The sequence below is a fragment of the Rhinolophus ferrumequinum genome, chromosome 8, assembly GCF_004115265.2.
Source record: "Rhinolophus ferrumequinum isolate MPI-CBG mRhiFer1 chromosome 8, mRhiFer1_v1.p, whole genome shotgun sequence".
In the NCBI taxonomy this organism is placed as follows: domain Eukaryota; kingdom Metazoa; phylum Chordata; class Mammalia; order Chiroptera; family Rhinolophidae; genus Rhinolophus; species Rhinolophus ferrumequinum.
In genome coordinates, this window is record NC_046291.1 from 46,717,998 (window position 1) to 46,725,414 (window position 7,417).

A 7,417-nucleotide genomic window follows, 5' to 3' on the forward strand; every position below is an offset into this window, starting at 1 on the left:
GTCTGCAATCCCACCAACAGTGCACAAGCGTTCCCTTTTCTCCACATCCGCGCCAGCACTTGTTGTTTGTTGATTTATTGATGATAGCCATTCTGACTGGGGTGAGGTGGTATCTCATTGTGGTTTTTATTTGCATTTCTCTGATGGTTAGCGAGGTTGAGCATTTCTTCATATGTCTGTTTGCCATCTGTATGTCCTTTTCAGAAAAATGTCTCTTCAAGTCCTCTGCCCATTTTTTAATTGGATCGTTTGTTTTTTTGGAGTTGGGTTGAGTAAGTTTTCCATAGATTTGTGATATTAATCCCTTATCAGATATATCACTGGCAAATATCTTTTCCCATTCAGTAGGATCCCTTTTTGTTTTATTGATGGTTTCCTTTGCTGTGAAAAAACTTTTTAGTTTGATATAATCCCACATGTTTATTCTTTCTCTTAGTTCCCTCGCGCGAGGGTGTATATCAGTAAAAATCTTACTCCGGGTAATGTCTGAGAAGTTTCTTCCTATATTTTCTTCTAGGTATTTTATGGTTTCAGACCTTACATTTAAGTCTTTAAGCCATTTTGAATTTATTTTTGTATATGGTGTAAGGAGGTGGTCCAACTTCATTTTTTTGCATGTGTCTGTCCAGGTTTCCCAGCACCATTTATTGAATAGACTGTCATTACTCCATCGTACATTCTTGCTTCCATTGTCGTAGATTAAATGGCCATATAGGCGTGGATTTATTTCTGGACTCTCTATTCTGTTCCATTGATCTATGTGTCTGTTTTTATGCCAGTACCATGCTGTTTTGATTACTGTAGCCTTGTAGTATAATTTGAAGTCAGGTATTGTTATACCTCCCACTTTGTTCTTATTTCTCAAGATTGCCTTTGCTATTCGGGGTCTTTTATGGTCCCATATAAATTTTAGGATTATATGTTCTATTTCTGTGAAAAACGACGTTGGCAGTTTGATAGGAATTGCATTGAATATGTATATTGCCTTAGGCAGTATGGACATTTTAACTATATTAATTCTTCCTATCCATGAACATGATATGTGTTTCCATCTATTTATATCTTCCTTCATTCCTTTCATCAGTGTCTTATAATTTTCTGAGTATAGATCTTTTACTTCTTTGGTTAAATTTATTCCCAGGTATTTTATAGTCTTTGGAGCGATTGTAAATGGGATTGTTTTTTTAATTTCTCCTTCTGATGTTTTATTATTGGTATATACAAATGCAACTGATTTCTGAATATTAATTTTGTATCCTGCCACTTTACTAAATTCATCTATCAGCTCTAATAGCTTCTTGGTGGAGTCTTTAGGGTTCTCTATATAGTATCATATCATCTGCATACAATGATAACTTTACTTCCTCCTTACCAATCTGGATGCCTTTTATTTCTTTTTCTTGTCTGATTGCTGTGGCAAGAACTTCCAGAACTATGTTGAATAGAAGCGGAGATAGTGGGCATCCTTGCCTTGTTCCTGATCTTAGGGGGAATGGTTTTAGCTTTTCCCCATTGAGTATGATGTTAGCTGTGGGTTTGTCATATATGGCCTTTATTATGTTGAGATAAGATCCCTCTATTCCCACTTTCTTAAGGGTTTTTATCATAAATGGCTGTTGGATTTTATCAAATGCTTTTTCTGCATCTATTGATATGATCATGTGATTTTTATTTTTCATTTTGTTAATGTGGTGTATCACATTAATAGATTTGCGGATGTTGAACCACCCCTGCATACCAGAGATGAATCCCACTTGATCGTGGTGAATGATCTTTTTAATGTATTGCTGAATTCTGTTCGCTAATATTTTGTTGAGGATTTTTGCATCTATGTTCATTAAAGATATCGGCCTGTAGTTTTCTTTTTTTGTGGTGTCTTTGTCTGATTTTGGGATCAGGGTGATAGTGGCTTCGTAAAAAGTGTTTGGGAGTCTTCCCTCCTTCTGGATTTTTTGGAAGAGCTTGAGGAGAATTGGTGATAATTCTTTTTTGAACGCTTTGTAAAATTCACCTGTAAAGCCATCTGGTCCAGGGCTTTTGTTTGTTGGGAGACTGTTGATTACTGATTCAATTTCCGTGGTGGTAATCAGTCTATTCAGGTTTTCTGTTTCTTCTTGAGTTAGCCTTGGAAGGTTGTACGCCTCTAGAAAATTGTCCATTTCTTCCAAATTGTCAAATTTGTTGGCATATAGTTGCTCATAGTAACTTCTTAAAACTCTTTGTATTTCTGCAGTGTCCGTTGTCACTTCTCCTCTTTCGTTTCTGATTTTATTAATTTGGGTCCTCTCTCTCTTTTTTTTAATGAGTCTGGCTAATGGTTTGTCGATTTTGTTTATCTTCTCTAAGAACCAACTCTTGGATTCATTGATCTTTTGTATTGTTTTTCTGGTTTCTATTTCATTTATTTCTGCTCTGATCTTTATTATCTCCTTCCTTGTGTTCCCTTTGGGCTTATTTTGCTGTTCTTTTTCCAGATCCCTTAAATGTGAAGATAAACTGTTGATTAGTGATGTTTCTTGTTTCTTTAGGTAGGCCTGCAAAGCTATGAATTTCCCTCTTAGGACTGCTTTCGCGGCATCCCATAGATTTTGGGTCGTCGTGTTTTCATTTTCATTTATCTCGAAATATCTTTTGATTTCTTCCTTGATCTCCTGCTTGACCCATTCATTATTTAGTAATAAGTTATTCAGCCTCCATGAATTGGTGTGTCTTCTTGTTTTTTTCCTGTAGTTCATTTCTACTTTCATAGCATTGTGATCAGAGAAGACAATTGGTATGATTTCAATTTTCTTAAATTTATCAAGACTTGTTTTGTGGCCTAACATATGATCTATCTTGGAAAATGTTCCATGTGCGCTTGAGAAGAAGGTGTATTTTGCAGCATTGGGGTGAAATGTTCTGAAAATATCGATTAAATCCAAGTGGTCCAATGTATCATTTAAGGCTGTTGTTTCCATATTGATTTTCTGTCTGGAAGACCTGTCCCTTGTGGTCAGAGGTGTGTTGAAGTCCCCGACTATAATAGTGTTACTGTTGATCTCTGCCTTTATGTCAGTCAGTACCTGTTTTATATATTTAGGTGCTCCTATGTTGGGTGCATAGATGTTTACTAGGGTTATGTCCTCTTGTCGGATCGATCCCTTTATTATTATATAGTGCCCATCTTTATCTTTTAGTATGTTCTTCATTTTAAAGTCTATTTTGTCAGAAATAAGTATTGCAACTCCAGCTTTTTTCTCGTTTCCATTTGCATGAAATATCTTACTCCAACCCTTCACTTTCAGCCTGTGTGTGTCTTTTGTTCTGAGGTGAGTCTCTTGTATACAGCATATACAAGGGTCTTGCTGTCTTATCCAGTCAGCCACCCTATGTCTTTTGATTGGAGCATTTAATCCATTTACATTTAAAGTGATTATTGATAGGTACATAGATATTGCTACTTTTAAATTTGTAGTTAGGTTGTTTTGATCTTTCTTCTATTTACAGAAGACCTTTTAGTATTTCTTGCAATGCTGGCTTGGTGGTAATAAATTCCTTTAGCTTATTTTTTTCTGGAAAGCTCTTTATCTCTCCATCAACTTTAAATGATAGCCTTGCTGGATAAAGCAATCTAGGTTGTAGGCCTTTGTTTTCCATCACTTTAAGTATCTCCTGCCACTCCCTCCTGGCCTTCAATGTTTCTGTAGAAAAATCATTTGATAGTCTTATGGGAGTTCCCTTGTATGTAACCCTCCGTCTTTCTCTTGCTGCTTTTAGGATTCTCTCTTTGTCTTTAAGCTTTGCCATTTTAACTATAATGTGTCTTGGTGTGGACCTGTTTGGGTTAATCCTGGTTGGAACTCTCTGCACTTCCTGGACTTGTATGTTGGTTTCCTTCATCAGGTTGGGGAAGTTTTCAGACATTATTACTTCAAAAATGTTCTCAATCCCTTGCTTGCTCTCTTCACCTTCTGGTATTCCTATGATACGCATGTTGTTGCGCTTGATGTTATCCCAGAGGTCTCTTAGGCCATCTTCATTGTTTTTTATTCTTTTTTCTTTTTGTTGTTCCGTTTGGGTGATCTCTGCTACCTTGTCTTCTAAGTCGCTGATTCGATCCTCTGCTTCATCTAGCCTGCTGGTAATTCCTTCAAGTGAGTTCTTAATTTCGGTAATTGTGTTCTTTAGTTCCAACTGGTTTTTCGTTATGATTTCTACATCCTTCTTTATGTTTTCTCTAAGCTCGTTTGTTATGATTTCTACATCCTTCTTTATGTCTTCTCTAAGCTCCTTAAACATTCTTATCACCAGTGTTCTGAACTCTGTCTCTGAGAGGTTGGTTACGTCTGCTTCATTTGGTTCCAGTTGTGGAAGCTTCTTCTGTTCTTTTATTTGGGACGTGTATCTTTGTTTCCCCATTCTGGCTGACTGTGTTTATTTTGATATATTAGGTAGATCCCCTAGAGTTCTTGCTAAGTTATCTTGTGTAGTATGTGTCCTTTATATTTGACTCGCACCACGTCGTCCTCCTCCGCGTGTGCTCCAAAGGTGAGTCTTGTGTTGTGTATACTGTCCCGTTCAAGAAGATCTTTAATTGCTTCCCGCTAATGAGCAGGTGGGGTCAACTCCTGGGCTGACCTGCCGTGAGACTTGGCTCTGCCCCCCGCAGGGCACTCTGCTGCGTGAGGGTTAACCACCCCAATGTGATTTGGCCTCTATGGGCTCCAGAGCCTGCCGAGAACCCCCTCTAGGTGTGTGACCTGCAGGTCAAACCCGGCTGCACTCCGATTTGGTCTGGAGTTGGCCCCCAGATATGCCGAGTCCCGTGCCACCCAAGCTGGGCCCCGGCAGGGAAGTCCCAGAACAAGGCAAATCACCAAGCACAGCAGCAACGACAACAGCAAAGAGGAAAGAAAAAAAAAAAAAAAACAAAAAAACAGCCGATAACCCCCGCTCGACACAGGCAAAGATATCAAAGATACAAGACAAAGCAAAACAAAACCAAGCAAAGCAAAACAAAGCAAAACAAAAAGCAGCGACCGTCTCGGCCTGAGCCCATCAAGCAATGACCAGGTTGTCCTCTGCTGTACCAAAGAGCCCCCTGCTTATTGCGCAGGCAGAGCCGGTCACCTGGTGCTCAGAGAGACTTTGGGACTGCAGACTTAAAAGCGTGGGCCTGAGGGGTCTGGATGATAGTCTCCACAAAGTCAGTGCAGCTTCTGCCCTTGTCCGCACGTATGCACACCGAGAGGAGCACCACCAGTCCTTTGTCCAGAGCTCGTGAGTCCTAGGGCACTCCTTCAGTGTGTGTGTATGGGTGCGGGCGGGAGATTTCTGATCTGCTGACCGTGCCTCACAAGCTGGGCCCCGGCAGGGCAGTTTCAGAACAAAGCAAATCACCAAGCACAACAACAACAACAACAACAAAGAAAAATATCAAATACGTTCACATGCAAAACCACCTGATAACCCCACTCGACAGAGGCAAAGATATCAAAGATATAAAGACAAAGCAAAACAAGACAAAACAAAGCAATACAAAAAGCAGCGACAGTCTCGGCCTAAGCCCACCAAGCAATGTCCAGGTTGTTCTCTGCTGTACCAAGGAGCCCCCTGCTTATTGCGCAGGCAGAGCCGGTCACCTGGTGCCCAGAGAGACTTTGGGACTGCAGACTTAAAAGCGTGGGCCTGAGGGGTCTGGATGATAGTTTTTACAATATCAGTGCAATTTCTGCCCTTGCCTGCACAAATGCACACTGAGAGTGGCACCACCAGATATGTGACCAAAACTCTTGAGTCTTAAGGCACCTCTTCAGTGTGTGTGTGTGAGTGCGGGCAGGAGATTTCTGATCTGCTGAAAGCCCAGAGCTGCGTCTGCCTCACTGCTGATCTCCGGGTGTGTCTCGGCCGCTGCACCCACCCCACCCTAGGCAAGCCAGGAAGGGTGGGGGCTGGAGATGGAGGGGTCTTCACTCTCCCAGCCCAGCCGTGCGTCGCCCTCTTCCCGCAGGCCAGAAAAGGTGGTGGCTGGGGGTGGAGGCGTCTCTTCTCTCCTAGCGCAGCCAAAATCACGCACACTGCCCAGTCTGCGTGGGTCAGGGCTGCCCGTCAGGCTTCCCAAAGCGTGAGCTTTTGATACCACTTCTTGGTTCAGGGGCCGGTTTAAGTCTCCCCGGTCTCTGCGCTCTCCGCTCCGCCTGGGATCCCGCGCCTGCCCGGCTCCGTGGTTTTCGGTTTTCGCCCCCGCCAGCTGAGGCTCCGCTCTGAAGATTTTTTAAATGCCCTAGGAATGAATACACATGTTTTCCCCCCTTGCAAACAAAATCCTACATACAATTTTTAGTTAAAAACAAAACAAACAAAAAAGCAAAAATAGTTTGTAATATGGAAGAGGACCTAGTGATTCAAGACCAACAGAAGAACCAGATGACTTTTAATTAAGAAGAGAAATAAGAGAAACGAGGTTTTAGGTGTTTATGAAAGATTTAAGCTATTCTGTAGCACTTCTAGAAAATAAAAAGGATCATTGAGGGTGGCTTTTGAAGCAAAATCTCTAGAATTTATCCATTATTATTGTGGACGAGGAAATCAAGGCTTTATACAAACTTAGGAGAATACCCCAGAATACAGGAATAACTCAGAGATATTGTGTGTTTGGCTCCAGATGGCCACAACAAAAGCAGCAAGTCATAATCTTTTTGCTGTGGAGGGTCTTGCCTTCAATTTGTAAGAAACACATCCATGGAGAGCAACAAAGCGAAGTGCAATAAAACAAGGTATGTCTGTACATCTCAAGGAACCTCTCTATCCCACGATTCTAATTTCTAACAAACCTACTATGATACTGAAATTTGGCTACAATAACACTTGATTGATTAATCAGGGGATAAGGTGTCAACATAAGTTTTTCACGTACATGAATCTTAGTCCCTTCAGAATATTTCTCTTGGTTTTATTTAAACTTTTGAGTAGAAACCTTCTAAAAGTTACTACCTATTGCTCTGCCTTCTGAAGCATGATATACTAGCTATCATCTTTTCTTGATGATTCAAGTTCATCTCTCAGACCATCATTTGTGGAGCATTTGTAGATGTTATATAGTTATGGAAAAAACAAAGGACCAAACATCAGAATTCCCAAATTCCAGTCTTCAGAGCCTACAAGTACTGAGCATGTTACCTTAAACAAGTCTGAAACTCAGTATCCTTGTTTATCAAATGAGGATAATGATACTTGTCCTGTATAGACCAAAATGTGTTCTGAGGATCAAATACAAACAATTGGAAGGGCTCCATAAATTTTTAGCTCTCATATCATTGGTGTGATTGGCACTGCATCTACCCAAGAAACAGATGAGCAGCTGAGACTCACAGAGATTAAGGAACTCACCAATTTATCCCAGACAGCCTCCTGCCAGCTCCATGCTCTCCATGACTGC